The sequence below is a fragment of the Myotis yumanensis genome, unplaced genomic scaffold, assembly GCF_028538775.1.
Source record: "Myotis yumanensis isolate MYYU_CA2020_CCGP unplaced genomic scaffold, mMyoYum1.0.hap1 SCAF_6, whole genome shotgun sequence".
NCBI classification, from domain to species: Eukaryota; Metazoa; Chordata; class Mammalia; order Chiroptera; family Vespertilionidae; genus Myotis; species Myotis yumanensis.
Genome location: NW_027223757.1, coordinates 90,026,034 through 90,045,102, shown reverse-complemented (window position 1 = coordinate 90,045,102; position 19,069 = coordinate 90,026,034). Strand labels below are relative to the sequence as shown.

Sequence of the window (19,069 nt, the reverse complement as noted above, 5' to 3'; positions counted from 1 at the left end):
TTTATACTTGTTTTGCCAGAGCCTCTCCTGCAGGGAAAAAAATAAAATCATGGAGATACATAACAATATGGCAGAGCCAGCCCTAAACCAATTCCCCAAACCACTAGGGGTAAATGTGGGTGCTCAGAGTAGTGATGGTATGTGGACAGGCCATGGGCTGGAGGGGCACAGGGGTGTGGTCCTTGCTCTGACCTACAGCGGTAGGTGACCACATCACCGGGCAAGGGGGCATCGCTGGCCTGGGATACTCCCCAGGGAGCTCCCAGCCCTGCTCTCCAGCTCCTGTGTCTGCCATAATGATCAAGTCCCTTCTGGCCTCCTCTCTGGGACGTTTGCTTCTCTGAGGTCAGAGACGCATGGCTCCTCAAGGGCCCGAGGTCATCCCTGACCCTCCCCCAGACGCCTGTCTCTCCTCCCAGCCCTCGGAATGGAATGCCCCTGCTTTGCTGTCTGTGTCTGACCCAGATTTGTCCCAAGGCAGGGTGGAGCCAGCAGCTAGTGGAAGCGGGGAAGGTTTATGGGTCTGACTTACTATCTTCTCTGCCCAGGGTGAAGGTGTCTCATCATAGAGGTGCAGGGCCAGCAGGCAGACCCCCAGCTGCAACCTAGGCTGGACCTGAACTCTAGAGGCCGCTCCAGCCTTTGGGGGAGGCCCAGAGCCCCAGCGGACCCGCTGAGGGCACACTGATTAGGGAGGACCCCAACCTGGGGCAGGCTGGCCAGGGCCACGTCCCTCCCAGCCCAGATCACCTTCAGAGAATTCCAGAGCACAGCTCCCTCCTCTTCACTCCCAACTGGTGAGCCGCCACTGTGCGGGGGAGGGAAGGGGACCGGTCACACGTGAGGGGGCCGCGTGCAGTCCCTGGGCTGAGCGTGTCCGATGGCTTGGCCTCTTTCTGTGGCGACCGGAACAGGCCTCCTGCTCAGTCCTGTCGAGCAAAGACAGGCCACCGTAAACCTCCCTCCAGCCTTCTCACTCACTCTATCAATTTCAAATTTTCTTTTTTTGGTCAGTAGCAATTTTTTTGGTGTGCTAAAATATATATAACAAATTTCACCCTCTCCCCCTTTCTGTGTGTGCATTTCGACGGCATTCAATACATTCACACTGTTGTGCAACCATTGCCCCCACCATGTCCAGACCCTTTCATGTTTCCCGAGAAAAACTTTGTCCTCATCAAACACGGACTCCCACTGCCCCCGCCCCCCCGCCCCGCCCGTTAACCCCCTTTATCCTTTCTGTCTCCATGAATGTACTATGCCAAGTACCTCACAGTGGACTCACACAGTCTTTGTCCTTTTGTGTTTGGCTTATTTCACTTCGCATAATGTTTTCAAGGTTCATCCCAAATGTGCTCACACTGTGTCCCCATTATCCTTCCACTCCGTGTGACTCCAAAGCGTAGTCCAGGATCACGAACCCGCTTGCTGCACCGCAGGCCCTGAGGGGGCCCCGTGGGGTGGGAGAGACCATGCCCCGCCCCACCCCCCAGCCCATAGCTGCACTGATCCTTCCCTGTCCCCAACAGTGAAACCGCACCCCATCCCTGCCCACAGAGCAGCCCACAGGGCTTCCAGAGCAGCCACTACCCGCCGGGTGCCCTCCTGCACCAGCCCAGATAGGGCCTCAAACCACACAGGCGCATTACTGTGGTTTAAGCCTGGGTTGCAGATTTCAAGGCAACGTCTCTATCAATCCCATTGCTTTCTCATCGCTGCTGCTCTAGCCTTGGTTTTGACCCCATCACCTCCCTCCTGAGCCACCACTCTAATAACCAGCTCACTTCTCTTCTGTCCTGTTGGGCTCCTCTACATCCACTCAACATTCACTCATCAAGCAGCTCCGAGCATCTGCTCTGTGCCGGGCACTGAGCTTGGTACTGGAGATACACAGGCAAACATTCCAGTGAGGAAGCGAGACAGAGAAATAAAATGTTAAAAAGCAAACTTACAATGCAGTGTGGGAAATGCTGTGGAGGGAGGTGGCCCATGCCTGAGATGTACCAAGATCTAACCCGGAGTGAGAACCAGGAGGGCTTTTCTGGAGGAGGCAGTCAGTGAGCTTAAAGGATGTGGGTAGAACTGGGCAGAAAGGCAGGAACTTCACCCCCAGCAACGTGGACTACACCCAGGTGGGCCCAGACACAGGAAAAAGCCATGTTGGAAACAGCAAGTTTGGTGTGGCTTGAGCAGAGGGGCAGAGGACAGAGAAAGGAAGGGGCCTTAGCTGCCACCTGCCCTTTGGAGGTTTCTTCTGGAAGGGTCTTGGGGGGTGTATGAGAGACAGGATCAGATTTGCATTTTAGAAAAACATTTCTTGCTGGGACCATGGGTCAGAAAAGGGGCAAGAGTGGAGGCAGGCAGAACAGTTGAGAAGCAGTTAACAGAGGGATGTTGGGGGAGTGACTTTGCATTTGGGGCTGGAGCTGTGGGAAAGGGAGTCTGGAATGAACACCTGGGTGGAGGGTGGCCCCTTCCCTGAGGTGGGGAGCCTGGTGGCAGGAGCACACTTAGGATGCAGGTGGGGAAGAGGAGGAGGAGGACAGCTTTTTTTCTGGTGTATGGGTCATACTGACTTTGCTGTTTCTTTGCATGTCTTTTAATATTTTATTGTTGTGGTTGGAAACTGGGCATTTTAGATGACATATTGTAGCATCTCTGGGTACTGAGACATCCCAAACATCCACCAGGTTTATTATTGCTATTTGCTTATTTACTTGTTTAGTAAATGGCTGGATTATTTTAGTAAATTAAACCTCTCCATGCCTGGCTGGTGTGGCTCAGTGGTTGAGCATTGACCTATGAATCAGAAAGTAATGGTTCGATTCCCGGTCAGGGCACATTCTTGGGTTGTGGGCTCAGTCCCCAGTAGGGGGCATGCAGGAAGCAGCTGATCAATAATTCTCTCTTATCATTGATGTTTCTATCTCTCTCTCCCTCTCCCTTCCTCTCTGAAATCAATAAAAATATATTTAAACCTCTCCCCTCTCTGAACTCACACCACAGGGTGTGAAACCTCTGATATTGCTTCTCAGGAAGGCGCAGTTTGGGTATGCCCACACCCTAGGATGACAGTGGTTTGGGGCAGAACCTCAGCTGTTAAGGCCTATAATTGTTGGCTGATTTCTCTATTGTTTTTAATAATGTCCTTGGGCACACATTGCTCTACAAACGAATCCAATGAATTTTGAGCTCCTTTGAAGGAATAGTTTCAAAATTCAGTGTTTGGTCCTGGCCAGATGGCTTACTTAGTTGGTTGGAGCATCCTCCCATACACCAAAAGGTTGTGAGTTTGATTCCTGGTAGGAAATCAAGCCTAGGTTGCTGGTTCAATCCCCAATTGCGGCACATGTGGGAGGCAACTGATCAATGTTTCTCTCCCTTTTCCTTCCTCTCTCTCTAAAATCAATTATATATATATATATCCTCCTCCGGTGAGGACCATAAGAAAATAAAGTCAGTGTTTGATGTTTGTTCTGCTCCCAAGAGGGCTTCTACCAGTGGTTTTCTTTCCCGTTCTCTCCTAAAAATGAGCTGGCCTACAGGTTAGCCTGTATTTTCATTGGATTACACATCTCCTCCCAATTGCCTTTTGTCACAACCTTCACTATTTTTTCAGAGTGCCTTTAGGCTTGATCTTCTCCATACTCTGTTGTAAATGAAGCTAATTCCTTCAGGAAGAGAGTGCAAACTATCTGTTTTATGGCCTATTCTCCCATGCCCCAGCCAAATCTCTGGGCCAGGGCTCTGGAACTGCGGTTAGGGACAATTGTCTGCTTCTGTCTTAGTGACACTCCTGCTTTAGAATTTGAGTGCTCGTGAGGGAGAAAAGACAGTGGCTTGGGGTCTTCCTGGATTGCCTCCCCTGACATTGGAACCACCACCTTACAAACTGGGGCAAGGGCTCTTAGGGCCCCAGTACTCTTAGCAGTGCCACATCCAACATAGCGCCTCTTTCCCTCGAGTAGGGGCTGGACAACAAAAGGGAGCCCCACCTTTTAACTTCAGCAACAGGCGCATGAAGCTAGGGTCAGAAATGCCAGTGTCCTGCTCCTCCTGGAAAGAAAACCCTGACTGGGGATCAGGAGAGGGAGCCTGTGTTCTTGGCTGAATCAGTTGGGAGTAGAGTTTCTGCCTGGTTGAGCAGGAAGAAGGAAGGGAGAAAGTGGTTTTGGTTCAAATGCCAAAGAACCTCACTTTTCTTACCAAATCTTCGTTGATTTTCTTGAATAGATGTTTCTTCATTTACTGTGTGACCTTGGGACCATTTCCACAGGATTTGTGTGTGCGTGTTTTGATCATTTTCACCAGGGAGCTCCTCAAGCTGTCATACCATGCGGGAAGCCACCGCTTGCCAATACTGTCAGTGCACCAAGGAACGCTGAAGGCCGATGGACCTTGGGTGTTAGCAGAGCTGACGCTGACGCTAAGCACCAAGTGTTGAGATAGTGGTGGCTCAAGGCAATTCCCTAAACTGATAATCCTTTTACTGTTTACCAAACTTTAACTTTGATATGCCTGTTTGCATTGCTAAAGGGCAAATGTGTATTCAAGTAAATAAAAAGCGGAACAGCCAGATGTCAATGTGCTCTTCACTAAAGAGACACCCCCCTGGCCCCCAATGCTTTCTAAATTCATATTTCTTGTATAGTATTTTCATTTGTGCATTGGCCCCTCCTTCCGATCCTGAATCCCACCGTGCAGGTCGAGGCAATACCAGAAGTTGATTTTCCTACAATGTTTGGCTTTTTAAAAATGCATATATATCCATTTGCATGCAACTTAAAACATACATAGGAGGAAGGACAAAAAAAGGGAAAATGGAAAAGAAGTTTTATCATTTATTTGGGCACAACTATCGGTATCTCATTTCTTTCATTAAAAAGAAAGCAACACCTCCTACAATTTTGCAATTATACCTCAAGATAGCCATTTAAATAAATAGCGGCCTAGTGAACCCTAGTAGCTATGATGGTTTGATATATCATGGATGCTTTGTAGAACATTGTCTTGTCTCTTTTGTCACATATTAAGTCAGATTCATCTTTCAGGACATATCAAGACTCATCTCCATATTGAAGTCATTTGTGACTACTGCAATCCTGACTTCTTATGCAGACTTCCTCTCATGACCCCTTTATAGTTTTTTTTATTCACCTTAGCTCTCACAGACAGAATATCATAATTCTCCCCTCTTGGAGAAGGAAATAAGTGAAGTTAAGAAAACAAATCCCCCTGTAAGAAAAAATCAGGGTGGATTAAGGAAATACTGTGAATCAACATCTTGTACTTTTTATTTATCTTGTGCATTTTATTGATTTACTGCACTGCAGTAAAGGTTGTCTACTCCAGAATGTTTATCATACCTCTGAGGTACAAAGCTCCTAACTTCCTTCATTGGGCTAAAATCGAGCATCCTCATTCATATTTCAATGTGCTGTACTTTCGTCCTTTTTTTGAGTTTTCAGTCACCTGAAGGCTTCTGACATATATGGTCCAAGAAAATAAAAAGACCTGCCAAAAGCATACTGAGCTGTGTTGATCTCTTTTAGAATGTAATCCCCAAGCCCTGGTTTGCATGATGTCAGTATTTGTGAAACATATTTTAGGTAATTTCAGGAAGTTATAAAACATGGCTAGTATAGAACATAGTTATAGTTTATAAAGTGTTCCTGCTGTCAATCACTTATACCTTAAGATATAAATTAATTTATGATAAACTTGTTAGTTTGTATCTTTCCTTTTTCTGTTCCCACCTTGAACTGGGTTCTTTGTTTTAATATCAATAAAAATTCAATATACACTTCTGATTCCATCCAAGATGGAGTCATTGGAACCAGATTTACTCTCCTACCTGAGAATACATAAAATGCACAAAATATTTGAAAATTACTAGAAACCAGTCCAAGATACAGAAAACAAAGGAAGTGAGATCTATGATTACTCCAGATTAATGTCTTCTAAGAATTTTCAGTCTGCAGTGCAGGGAGGAGGAATCCAGGAAGAGTCTTGAGTTCAAAAGAGGGAGCTGAGAGTCTGAGACGACCAAAGGTTCTCGAGTTCACAGGGCAGAGCACCATAGAGGAGAGAGATGCACAGAGAACTCTGGTGATCTGCAAAGGGACCCCTGTGAGTATTAACTGACTAACACATATTAAAAGTAAGACCTGGAGGGAATGGAGGGTGGATGGGTGGGAAGGGATCAACCAAGAGCTTGTATGCATATATGCATAATCCATGGACACAGACAATAGGGTAGGGGAGGCTTGTGGTGGGAGAGGGGAGCAGGCTATAAGCTGTCCATTGGAGAAAAAAGGGGACATTTGTAATACTTTCAACAATAAAGATTTTTTTTAAAAAGCAAGATCTGAAAAGATAAAGTTGTCTGTGACTAACTTAACTGCCTCCCAGAATAAAGCTCAAGAATATATATAGGAATACAAAAACATACAGTGCACAACCAGGCAGAAATCTCAATGTCTAGCATCCAATAAAAAAACTAGCAGACATGCCAAAAAGCAAAAACTATGACTCATAAAGAGGAGTAAAATCAATTAAAAGAAATCCAGAATTGACACAGATGTTAGAATTAACAAAGATACTAAAACAGTAATGACCATATGTTCAAAAAATTAAGTAAACATGGACAATACAAAAAAATTCAAGGATTATATACCATGACCAAGTGGGATTTATTCTTGGAATGCAAAGATGGTTCAGTAAATGGAAATCAATCAATATAATACACAACGTTAACAGATGAAGGGAGAAAAGCATGAGCATTCCAGTTGATGCAGAAAAAGCATTTGATAAAATTGAACACCGTTTTATGATAAAAACACTCAACAAACTAGGAATAGGAAAAAAAAACTACCTCAATATAATGAAGGACATTATATCACAGTTAACATTATACTCAATGGAGAAATACTGTTTTCCCCCTAAGCTTTTTCACCCTAAGATCAGGAACAAGACAAGGATGCCCTCTTTTCCTATATCTATTTAACACAGTACTGGAAGTCCTAGCCAGAGCAATTAGGCAAGAAAAAGAAACAAAAGGTATTAAAATTGGAAAGGATGACAGAGACCACAAGGGGGTGCACCAAGAAAGCATAAAAGATGCGGAGACAAAAAAACATGACAGAAATGGAGGATATGGAGCTAAGAATCGCAATTTTGAGGGCTTGCCATAAATTTGTGCAGAGCCTCACGAAAACTAATGAGACCCTCGATGCTACGATAAAGAAATTAGAAAGTAAGCATACACGGACTGAAATAAAGAATATTATACCCAATAGCAGACCAGAGGAGCTCAAGAATCAAACCAAAGATTCGACAAAAAACACCCAATTGGAAAAGCAAAATGAAAAAAGAATCCTAAAGTGTGAAGATAGTGTAAGGAGCCTTTGGGACAGCTTTAAGCGGACTAATATCAGAATTATTGGAGTGCCAGAAGATGAGAGACAGCAAGATATTGAAAACCTATTTCAAGAAATAATGGCAGAAAACTTCCCCCACCTGGAGAAAGAAATGGACTTACAGGTTCAAAAAGCGCAGAGAACCCCAAACAAAAGGAATCCAAAGAGGACCACACCAAGACACATCACAATTAAAATGCCAAGAGCAAAAGACAAAGAGAAAATCTTAAAAGCAGCAAGAGAAAGAGGCTCAATTACCTACAAGGGAATACCCATACGACTGTCAGCTGATTTCTCAACAGAAACTTTGCAGGCCAGAAGGGAATGGCAAGAAATATTCAAAGTGCTGAATACTAAGAACCTACAACCAAGATTACTTTATCCAGCAAAGCTATCATTCAGAATTGAAGGTCAGATAAAGAGCTTCACAGACAAGGAAAAGCTAAAGGAGTTCACCACCGCCAAACCAGTATTATATGAAATGCTGAAAGGTATCCTTTAAGAAGAGGAAGAAGAAGAAAAAGGTAAAGATACAAATTATGAACAACAAATATGCATCTATCAACAAATGAATCTAAGAATCAAGTGAATAAATAACCTGATGTACAGAATGAACTGGTGATTATAATAGAATCAGGGACATAGAAAGGGAATGGACTGACTATTCTTGGGGGGAAAGGGGTGTGGGAGATGCGGGAAGTGACTGGACAAAAATCATGCACCTATGGATGAACACAGTGGGTGGGGAGTGAGGGTGGAGGGTGGGGTGGGAGCTGGAAGGAGGGGAGTTATGGGGGGAAAAAAGAGGAACAAATGTAATAATCTGAACAATAAAGATTTAAAAAACAAACAAAAACAAAAAAACAAACAAAAAATTGGAAAGGATGAAGTAAAATGATCTCTGTTCACAGATGACACAATCTTCTATGCAGAAAACCCTAAAAATTCCATCCAAAAAATGTTAGATCTAATAAGTGAATTCAGTAAAGTTGCTGGTTTCAAAATCAACACACAGAATTCAGTTGTATTTCTATACACTAACAATGAGCAATCCCAAGAGGAAATTAACAAGTCTTTACAATAGCATCAAAAAGAATACTGGGAAGCATTTGAGATCAGTTTGTTGTCAGTTTGGTTCAAAGAAAATACTCCTTTTTAAAAAATATACTGTCTTTTTATTAATTTCAGAGGGTAGGGGAGAGGGAGAGAAAGATAGAAACAATGAGAATCATTGATCAGCTGCCTCCTGCATGCCTCCTACTGGAAATCAAGCCCCATCAGGAATTGAACCCTGAACTCCTGGTTCATAGGTCAATGCCCAACCAGTGAACCACACTGGCCAGGCTCAAATAAATTCTTGTAAAAATTCTCTACCATCTGCAACAACATGGATGGACCTAGAGGGTATTGTGTGTTGAATGAAATAAGTCAAACAGAGAAAGACAAATGCCATACATTTTCACTTATATGTAGAATCTAAAAAACATAATAAACAAAGCAGAATAAAACAATTCTCTATAGGCTTGGATGTTTCTTACATTGGCATTTACTGGGTACAGTCAGAAGGAGTTTGAAGAAGCCTACCCAGGACCATCCTGTGGATCCCCTGGTGTCAGTACAGGCAAGGGCCCACTGTGCCCCACCAGCGCCCCACTTCATAGCAGGTAAACTTGGGTGAGGTCCTCTGGGAATTCTGGCCCTCCTTGCTTTAAGTAGCAGGCCATGACTTTTTTGAACTATTCTTATAAAATCCTGAGGGGGATCAGTGTTGAGAAAACCCAGGGGTGGCTCGGGGGAACCAGTTGCTGCTTTAATTTTGGCTTTTTAACTGGATTGCTTACTGAGAGATGAAATACAATCTTTGCTGATTAAATGAGACTGAAGGAAAAAGGACACTTGCTTCCCCAACTGGATAGTGACTATCCGATAGTCAATGGGGTGCTGATACTCGTTCAAATCCCCAAATTCAGAGCGGTAAAGATGTTGTCAAGAGCCATCCCGTGTGTTAGTGCAGCTGATCCCAGAGAAGCTGGCGGGAGCCCTAGGGAGAAGGGCAGGATGCCCTGCAATGGGTTCACCTCGAGAGAGCAGCTGTGCCTTGGAAGGTGTCGTGGTTCTAGTGGTGTCCGGTAAGCTCTCCCTGGCCCTTGCTTGGGTATTCTTAGGCGACTAAGAATCTTGCCGAAACCGGTTTGGCTCAGTGGATAGAGCGTCGGCCTGCGGACTGAAAGGTCCCAGGTTCGATTCCGGTCAAGGGCATGTACCTGGGTTGCGGGCACATCCCCAGTAGGGGATGTGCAGGAGGCAGCTGATCGATGTTTCTCTCTCATCGATGTTTCTAACTCTCTATCTCTCTCCCTTCCTCTCTGTAAAAAATCAATAAAATATATTTAAAAAAAAAAAAAAAAAGAATCTTTGTGGGGTTGCCTGAGGACAAATTTCCTCCAGGGCGTGCAGTAGTCCTATATGGATAGCCACCGCATTCGGTTTGTCTGGAGACATGCACATGAGGAGTGGTTTTCCCCAGATATGTGTTCAGACTCCACAGATCTCAGAATTAACATGGGAAATCATGCTTCTCAGGCCAATAAGGCCCACCACAATCAACCTCCCATTTATAACTAAGATGCCTGAGATGAGGATTAAAAAAATGTTTTTATTTTTGATTGATTGGAGAGAGAGAGAAAGAGAGAGAGAGAGAGAGAGAGAGAGGTTGATTTGCTATTCTACTTATTTATGCATTCATTGGTTGCTTCTTATATGTGCCTTGACCAGGGATCAAACCTACAACCTTGGCATATGCAGTGATGGCGAACCTACGACACGCGTGTCAGAGGTGACACGTGAACTCATTTTTTTGGTTGATTTTTCTTTGCTAAATGGCATTTAAATATATAAAATAAATATCAAAAATATAAATCTTTGTTTTACTATGGTTGCAAAGATCAAAAAATTTCTATTTGTGACACGGCACCAGAGTTAAGATAGGGTTTTTCAAAATGTTGACACGCCGAGCTCAAAAGGTTCGCCGTCACTGGCATATAGAGACAATACTCTAACCAATTGAGCTACCTGGCCAGGGCAATGAGGATCTTTTGATACTTCTAAACTTTTGTGTGCACAATTAGAAGAAGCCAGCTATAGAATTAGGCAGATTGCATGGAAAACATTTGTCTTTTGAAGATTCAAAAAGAGGATTTAGATACATGGATCAACCTATAATGTCATTTAGGTGTCAACTCAATTCTTTTTTTTTTAAATATATTTTTATTGATTTTTAGAGAGAGAGGAAGGGAGAGGGATAGAGAGATAGAAACATCAATGATAAGAGGGGAAATCATGCATCAGCTGCTTCCTGCACGGCCTCCACTGGGGTAGAGCCTGCTACCCGGACATGTGCCTGATCGGGAATCAAACCATGACCTCCTGGTTTATAGGTCAATGTTTAACCACTGAGCCATACTGGCTGACTACTTCTTAGTTTTTGTTAGACATTGTGGGGTTGTTTTTGTTTGTTTGTTTTAATATATTTTTATTGATTTCAGAGAGAAAGGAAAAGAGAGAGAGAGAGAGAAACATCAATGATGAGAGAGAATCACTGATGAGCTGCCCCCTGCATGTCCCTCACTGGGGTTTGAGCCCACAATCTGGGCATGTGCCCCCGACCGGAATTGAACCCAGGACCCTTCAGTCCACAGGCTGATGCTCTATCCACTGAGCCAAACCAGTTAGGGCTAGACATTGTGGTTTTAAGCCTTAAAATCTCAGTTTATATGTACAAAAACTTCTAGTGTACATTGTATGGGTAAACAATGGTCGTAAATTAAGCAAATAGGGCTATGGGAAACCTAAGAGGCCGCTTGGTTCTTCCCTGGTCCCTGGCTCCCTATCTTTTGGTTTTTCCCTTTTTTTTTTCTTTCTTGGTTTATTCATCACAGTGCATTTAAGTTGGACTTAGGTGAAGGAACTTATAAGCTGACAATATTGAAAGAAGACATCTTACACCATTGCCAAGGTTTAATGGAATGACTTCAAGACAATGCCAAGTTGATAACTATTTCCTTTAACAGAGAGCTCCCAGAATCTCCACCTGGAGATTATGTTTATTGGAAAGAACGCAAATAAAAGATATTCTCCACCCTCATTGGAAGGGACCTTCTTGTGTGCCTAACAATGAGTGGACATCTACTCTTGTCTATGAAGATAAAATGCTTGAGGATGAGACACCAGCGGTAGACAGCTATCCTAAGCCATTGACAAGTCCATAACCTATGAACTCACATTGAACTCAGAATCCATGTTGTTTGTCTTTACCTTTCTGCTAATGATATTAGTCATAGTAATAGTTATACTTGTTCTTTGAACTTTACTATGTGGTCCAACTGTTTATGATTTCTAAAAGTTTCTAATATAACTGTTAATACTCTTTTCATAGTTTATGTAAATGTAATACTAGATGCCAAATACAGAAAATTGAGACAGAAAGCAAACACTCAAATCATGATAGTTCACAGGATATAAATCATCAAGAGTGTTTTTTCACAATGAAGATTCTAAGACCTGACTGCCTTCCATTTACCTGCCCTTCCCTTTTTGGGGAAAAAATCCGGCCTCATGTCAGATCCCATGGTTACAGTATTGTCTCATCCCTAGTGGTCAAGAAGACAATGTTGATATTGAGACTTCCTAGGAATGAGCCTTCCTAGCACTGAGATAACACTATCTGACCACAAGGTTAGTCATCAATGTATCCTTCAGATTGGTATATGGCAAGGGAGAACTGTGGAACCGTGGCCATAAAAAGAGATTCTATGGAAAGTAACCTCACAGTGTAATTTGATCATAAATTCCTAACTGGGCAGGTCATGGCTGGTAGTCACGCCCCAGGCATATAACTTTTTAGTAAAACATTTATCTTTGCCCTAAGCAAGCCCTGCCCATTGTTTTGCTGTTAGGTTAACAAACCTTTGAAACAAGCACCTGAAAGAGAGTACATACTCTTGTTAAATACACTGTAATCCAATCCCACCTTGCTTTCTCCCATCCTCATGTAACGTTCTTCTTTTTTTTTTTATCCTCACCTGAATGTTTTATTGATTTTTAAAGAAAGAAGGAAAGGTGGAGGGGGGGGGGAGAGAGAGAGAGAGAGAGAGAGAGAGAGAGAGCAGTTGGCTGCCTCCCTTACTTGCCCCGACTGGGGATTGAACCCAAAACCTAGGTATGTGCCCTGACTGAAAATCAAACTCTAAACCTTTTGGTGTACGGGATGATACTCAACCAAATGAACAACACAGCCAGGGTTCCATGTAATCTTCTTTATGATCCCTTCTTAATTTCAAATACATAAAAGAACTGTAAAACTGTTATTCTTGGGAATATTTGAGATCTTGCTTGTCAGCATATGTTATCAGCTTGGCTCAAATAAACTCATAAAATGTTATTTACTTATTTTTTATGTTTCTGTGAATCTTCACCTGAGGATGTGTTTCCATTGACTTTTAGAGAGAGTGGAAGGGCAGGGGAGAGATATAGAAACATCGGTGTGATAGAGACACATTGATTGGTTGCCTCCCCCAAGTTCCCTGACAAGGGCCAGGGATGGAGCCTGCAACTGAGTTGCATGCCCTTGACTGGAATCAAACCTGGGACCCATCAGTTCATGGGCTGAAGCTCTATCCACTGAGTCAAACCAGCTAGGGCCATAAATTTTTTTTAAAAAGAATAAAATACTTAGGAATAAACTTAACCCAAGGAGTTGAAAGACTTGTACACTGGAAAATAGAAAATGTTGCTGAAAGCAATTTTAAGAGACACAAATAAATCTGTACATGGACTGGAAGACATCTTGTTAAGATGGCAATACTACCTAAAGTGACCTTTAAATTCAATGTAATCCCTATAAAAACCCAACAGCATTTTTTTTAAGAAATAGAAAAATTAACCCTAAAATTTACATAGGATCTCAAGGGACCTCAAATAGCCAAAACAATCTCAAAAAAAGATGAACAAAGTTGAAGGCCTCAGATTTCTTGGTTTCAAACTTATAACAAAACTATAGTCATCAAACAATATGAATGGCATAAAGGCAGGCATATAGAAGAACCATGGAATAGAACAGAGAGCTCAGATATAAATTCTTACATATATGGTATTAAGGATGAAATTGTATCCCAAAAATGCATATGTTGATGTCTTAATCCCCAATGTGACTATTTGGAGATAGGGCCTTTAGGGAGGCCATAACATTTAAATGAGGTTATAAGGATGAGATTCTAATACAATGGAATTTATGTCCTCATAAGAAGAGGAAGAGACACCAGGAAAGCTCTTTCTCTCTTCACATGCAGACAGAAGAAGAGCCATGCGAGGACACAGAGAGAAGGTGGCCATTTGCAAGCTGGGATGAGAGCTCTCACCAGACACTGAATTTTTCTGGCACCTTGATCCTGGTTCTAGCCTTCAGAACCATGAGAAAATAAATGTCTCTTGTTTAAACCACCCAGCCTGGTATTTTGGTACAGTAGCTTGCGTAGGCTAAGACATGATCAAACAATTTTCAACAGGGGTGATAAGACCATTCAATGGGGGGAAACGACAGTCTTTTCAACAAACAGTGCAAGGAAAACTGGATATCCACATGCAAAAGAATGAAGTTAGACATTTACTTTACACTACGTACAAAAATAAACTAAAAATAAGTCAAAGACCTATAGTAAGAGTTAAAACTACAAAACTCTTAGAAGAAAAAATAGAGGAAAAGCTTCATGGCATTGAATTTAGAAATGATATTCTTGGATAAGACACCAAAAACAACAATAACAACAAATATTTAAATTGGACTACATCAAAATTAAAAATTTCTGTACATCAAAGAGCACAATCAATAGAGCGAAAAGGCAACCCTTAGAACAGGAGAAAATATTGCAAATCAAATATATGATAAGGGTTAATATTCAGAATATATGAAGAACTCCTACAATGCAGCAACAACAAAGCAACCTGATTTAAAAATGGGCAAAGGACTTGAATAGACATTTCTCGAAAGAAGATGTAAGCATTAGGGAAATCAAATAAAAAAACACAATCAGTACCACCTCACACCTATTAGGATGACTACTATAAAAATAATAATGCTAGGGAGGATGTGGAGAAATTGGAAATTTTGAGAATGTAAAATAGTACTGCTGTAGTTGAAAACAGTATGGCAGTTCCTCAAAAACTTAAAAAGAGAATTATCATATGATCCAGCAACTCCACTTCTGGCTATATACCCAAGAGAATTGAAAGCAGTGTCTCCAAGAGATATTTGTACAACCACATTCATAGCCAAAAGGTGAAAGCAACCCAAGTGTTCATCAACAGGTAAATGGATAAACAAAATGTGTTAGATACATATAATGGAATCTTACTCAGCCTTAAAAAGGAAAAAAACTCTGAGCCATGCTACAACATGGATGAACCTTTAGGACATTATGCTAAGTGAGAGAAACCAGAAAAAAGACAGATGCTGTTTGATTCCACATATATGAGGCTCCTAGAGTAGTCAATTCATAGACACAGAAAGTAGAATGCTGGTTGCCTGCCAAGGTCCAGTCCCGGTGGTCCAGGGGTTCCCAAAGGTGTGGACGGAGTCGGCGAAGAATGAAGGACACGGAGACAGCGTTCAGATGATCAGCATAGCCAGGTTCTCTCTTTATTCTCCTGTTACATCTGTATTTATACCATTTGATCCTATAAGCATGCCTCTATAGTCACATCATGGTATGTTTTGGGTCCTCCCTTGACCTTCTACAGTTCCTTGTTTCATGTCCATAGTTTCTTATCTGACCTTTGCCAAAAATCCCATCTCCATCTAGTTCTGTTGATTTTAATCCTATCCATTCTATTTCAAAGGTTAGGGCTAGTTTGTTATCTCCATTCCAAGGTCACTACTCTACTGGTCTACTGTTAAGCTACAAGGAAGTAACTGAAGGAGATTATCCTATTCTATGGCCTAAGTAAAGATTATGTAGCTTAAGCATGATTGTTAAGGTGATTAACTACCTGCTTGGCACTCAGTTAAGGGGTTTTACTGATATATTCCCTTCCTTAATCCTGTTAATCCCTAACTCCAGGGAAACATCCCCACCTGGGGAAACAACCTTTCTCAGGGAGGTGGCCCTGGTTAGAACACATAGCGCTAAGAAGGGGAGCAAACATAGTAAGAACAGTATGCCAGGTCCCTTGAAACATATGCTGTGCAGATGTTTCTTCCCTGCAGCGACTGTGTCAAGCAGCAAGGATGGACTGGCTTCCGGAAGTTGCCAAGAACCAGGGAGAGAAGAATATGGGGAGCTGCTGTTTAATGGGTATAGAGCAGTGGTTCCCAAAGTGGGGCACATGCCCCACAGGGAGGCAATTTGATTTTTGAGCAGGGCAATTTGAGAATGAGTTATTAACAGTGAATTTTTTGTTATTTTTTCATATTATTGTTTTTTAAACAATTTCTTAGTGATTTCTTCCTCAGTACTTCAACTGTCCTTTCAGTCTTTTATTTTTTTCTCTCTTTTTTTTGTTTCAAATAACCCTTTATATATAATTTTATATTTATATATAGTTATATCAAAACTGATAGTACATAGTAGAACTGGAAGAAAGAAATAAACTTAGAAGGATATGCTGAGAGGATGGAGCTTGTGAACACAATAAATAAAAGTTCCCTCCCCCTCCCAGCCCACCCCCAACAAAACAAAAACGAAAACCAGTTGTAATGTACATGGAAAATTGTGCACAGCAGATTTTTTTTTTTTTTTATAAAAAGTAGATTCAGGAGCACATCCAATTATAAATGATTGTTAGGATAATCATATAAAACAATGGAATACATAAAAGTGTCAAGAGTAATCGTCAGGGTGCGAAATTCCTTGGTGGTCAAATGCCCATGGCAAGCAGAAATGATCCTGGCAGCATCACTAACAGGTCGATGTCCACAGAAGGTTCTCCAGGTGCAGCAGCATGGGCAGGTGGAGATTTGAATTTCAGGCCCTGATTCATAGTTTTCACAATTCCATGTGCAATTTCAGAAAGACTCGTCGTTCACTGCGGACAGGTCGCCCTGCGGAGTGGAGGAGCGGGAGGAGCCCTTGTCTGTGCTCTCCGACCCCGAGCTGCTCTGGTGCTGCTGTTCTGACCCTGCACTGGAGGTCACTGCGGAGGAGCGAGTCTGTGATCATGACGGTGACGTTGCCCACAGTCACTGCCAACTGCTGTGCAGTGCCCCTGTCCACAGTTTTCAGTCGGGGCCTTGAGGTGTGATTGACTCGCTGGTCTTGGTTGTCGCATTGGCGGACTGTATGCTGTTTGCTTCACTAGGAGGGTCTTTCAGAATATTGGACTTTGGTTTTATTTTCTTGTTGGTGTTTTTCTTGGTGACACTGGGACTAATTTCCTTATCTTTCTCGGGTTTCTCTTTGTCTTGCTCTTCAACTTTCTCCTTCTTCTCCTTCTTCGGGGGTGGTGGGGTGGCATACAGCTGTGCCACCTGCTGTGCCACCAGCTGAGAATTGATTCGAGGTTTTCTGGTGGAGGTGCCTTTCCTCACATCACAGATGCTGCATTTAAAGGCTTCCGCGCTGTTTCCGAAGGTGCAGACGCTACAATCCCAAAAGCCTTTGTCTGCGGCAGGGCTTGTCTCTTCGGCCTGCAGAGGAGCGGGGAGCAGGGCGAGGGGCGAGGAGGGAAGGGACAGGGCAGGAAGGGGAGACAGCACATCACCGGCGCTGGTGAGCCGTGGTAATTCGCAGGAATCTTGGGCTGGAAACTTCGCTCCGGCGACCACCCACCCATCCTTTTCCGGAACCAGAAGAGGGACCCGGACCCCCACCGGTACCCTGTCACCTCTGGGCCGCGTGGGCACCCGGGAGAAGCGGCAGCCGGCTTATTTTTCTCTTTCATGGACACCATGTTCTTTGGAAGCTTGTTTAGAGCAAGTTAATGGCCTTTTAGGCTTCCTCCACGTGAGTAGGAGTTCACTTTTTGATAATAAGAATTATATGTCGGGGGCGGGCGCGGTAACGCATCAGGATTTTAGAGATGCTTAGCTGGGGCATGGCCAAAAAGGGTTGGGAACCACTGGTATAGAGTTTCAGTTTCAGTTTTGCCAGATGAAAATAGTTCTGGAGAGCTATTGCATAACACTACTAAACTCCACACTTAAAAATGGTTATGATGGTAAAGTTTTGTTATGTTATGTACACTTTACCATAATTAAAAAGTTAAAAACATTATAATTTTATAAATTAAAATGAAATAATCTTTTCATACATAGAAAAGCCAAAAGAATTCATCATCAGTAGACTCACACTACAAGAAATGTTAAAGGAAGTCCTTCAGGCAAAAGAAAAATGATATTAGTTAAAAATCTGCATTTATACAAAGGACTGTACAGCATGGAAATGGTAAAATATGGGCAAATATTTGATATTTTTCCTGTCATTTAAAGCTCTTTAAAAGATAATTTAAGCAAAAACAACAATCTAGGTTAAGGTTTATAACACACTAGAGGCCCGGTGCACAAAAATTTGTGCACTCGGGGGTAGGGGGTCCCTCAGCCCGGCCTGTGCCCTTTCGCAGTCTGGGACCCCCTCAGGGGTGACCACTTGCTGGCTTAGGCCTGCTCCCTGGGGGATTGGGCCTAAGATGGCAATCAGACATCCCTCTGGCAGCCCGGCAGCCCTCAGGGGAGGTCCACTTGCCAGCGAGGAGCAGACCTAAGCTGCAGTCAGACATCCTTAGCGCTGCTGAGGAGGCAGGACAGGCTCCCACCACCACTGCTGTACTGGCAGAGCTCCCCCTTGTGAGAGTGCACTGACCACCAGAGCGCAGCTCCTGCATTGAGCATCTGCCCCCTGGTGGTCAGTGTTTGTCATAGTGACAAGTAATTCCCAGTCTTTCTGCTGTTAGAGTCAGTTTGCATATTACCCTTTTACTATATAGGATAGAGGCCTGGTGCACGGGTGGGGGCTAGCTGGTTTGCCCTGAAGGGTGTCCCAGATCAGGGTGGGGGTCCCGCTTGGGTGCCTGGCCAGCCTGGGTGAGGGACTGATGGCTGTTTTCAGCTGGTCACACGCCCCTCAGGATGGGGGTCCCCACTGGGGTGCCTGGCCAGCCTGGATGAGGGGCTGATGGCTGTTTGCAGCTGGTCACACTCCCTTCAGGGTGGGGGTCCCCACTGGGGTGCCTGGCCAGCCTGGGTGAGGGGCTGAGGGCTGTTTTCAGGCTGGCAGGCAACTGAAGCTCCCAGCCTCTTTTTTTTCTTTTTATTCTGGGATTTATTTACCTTCTATAGCTGTCACTGGAGCTGAGAGCCGGCTCCAGCTCTGAGGCCATGGCTGGCTGAAAGCAGGTATCTGGGGTTTGTTTAGCTTCTATAATTGAAACTCTGTTGCCATCACTGGCACTCTAAGCTCTGAGCCAGCTGCCGGCTGAAAGCAGGTATCTGGGGTTTGTTTAGCTTCTATAATTGCAACATTGTTGCATCCGGAGCTCAGAGCTGGGCCGCGGCAGGCAGGGAACCTTGGCTTCCTCCATCACTGGAGCAAGCAAGCCTCGTGTTCGCTTCAGCTGCGTGGCTGCCGGCCGCCATCTTTGTTGGCAGTTAATTTGCATATCCT

The 19,069-nt window shown here is 43.4% G+C and overlaps 1 pseudogene; it reads right to left on the bottom strand.

Annotated features, from left to right (window-relative positions):
- Positions 1–16,447: 16,447 nt before the first annotated feature.
- On the bottom strand, positions 16,448–17,360 carry LOC139012935 (RING1 and YY1-binding protein pseudogene; annotated as a pseudogene).
- Between the last annotated feature and the right edge of the window lie 1,709 nt (positions 17,361–19,069).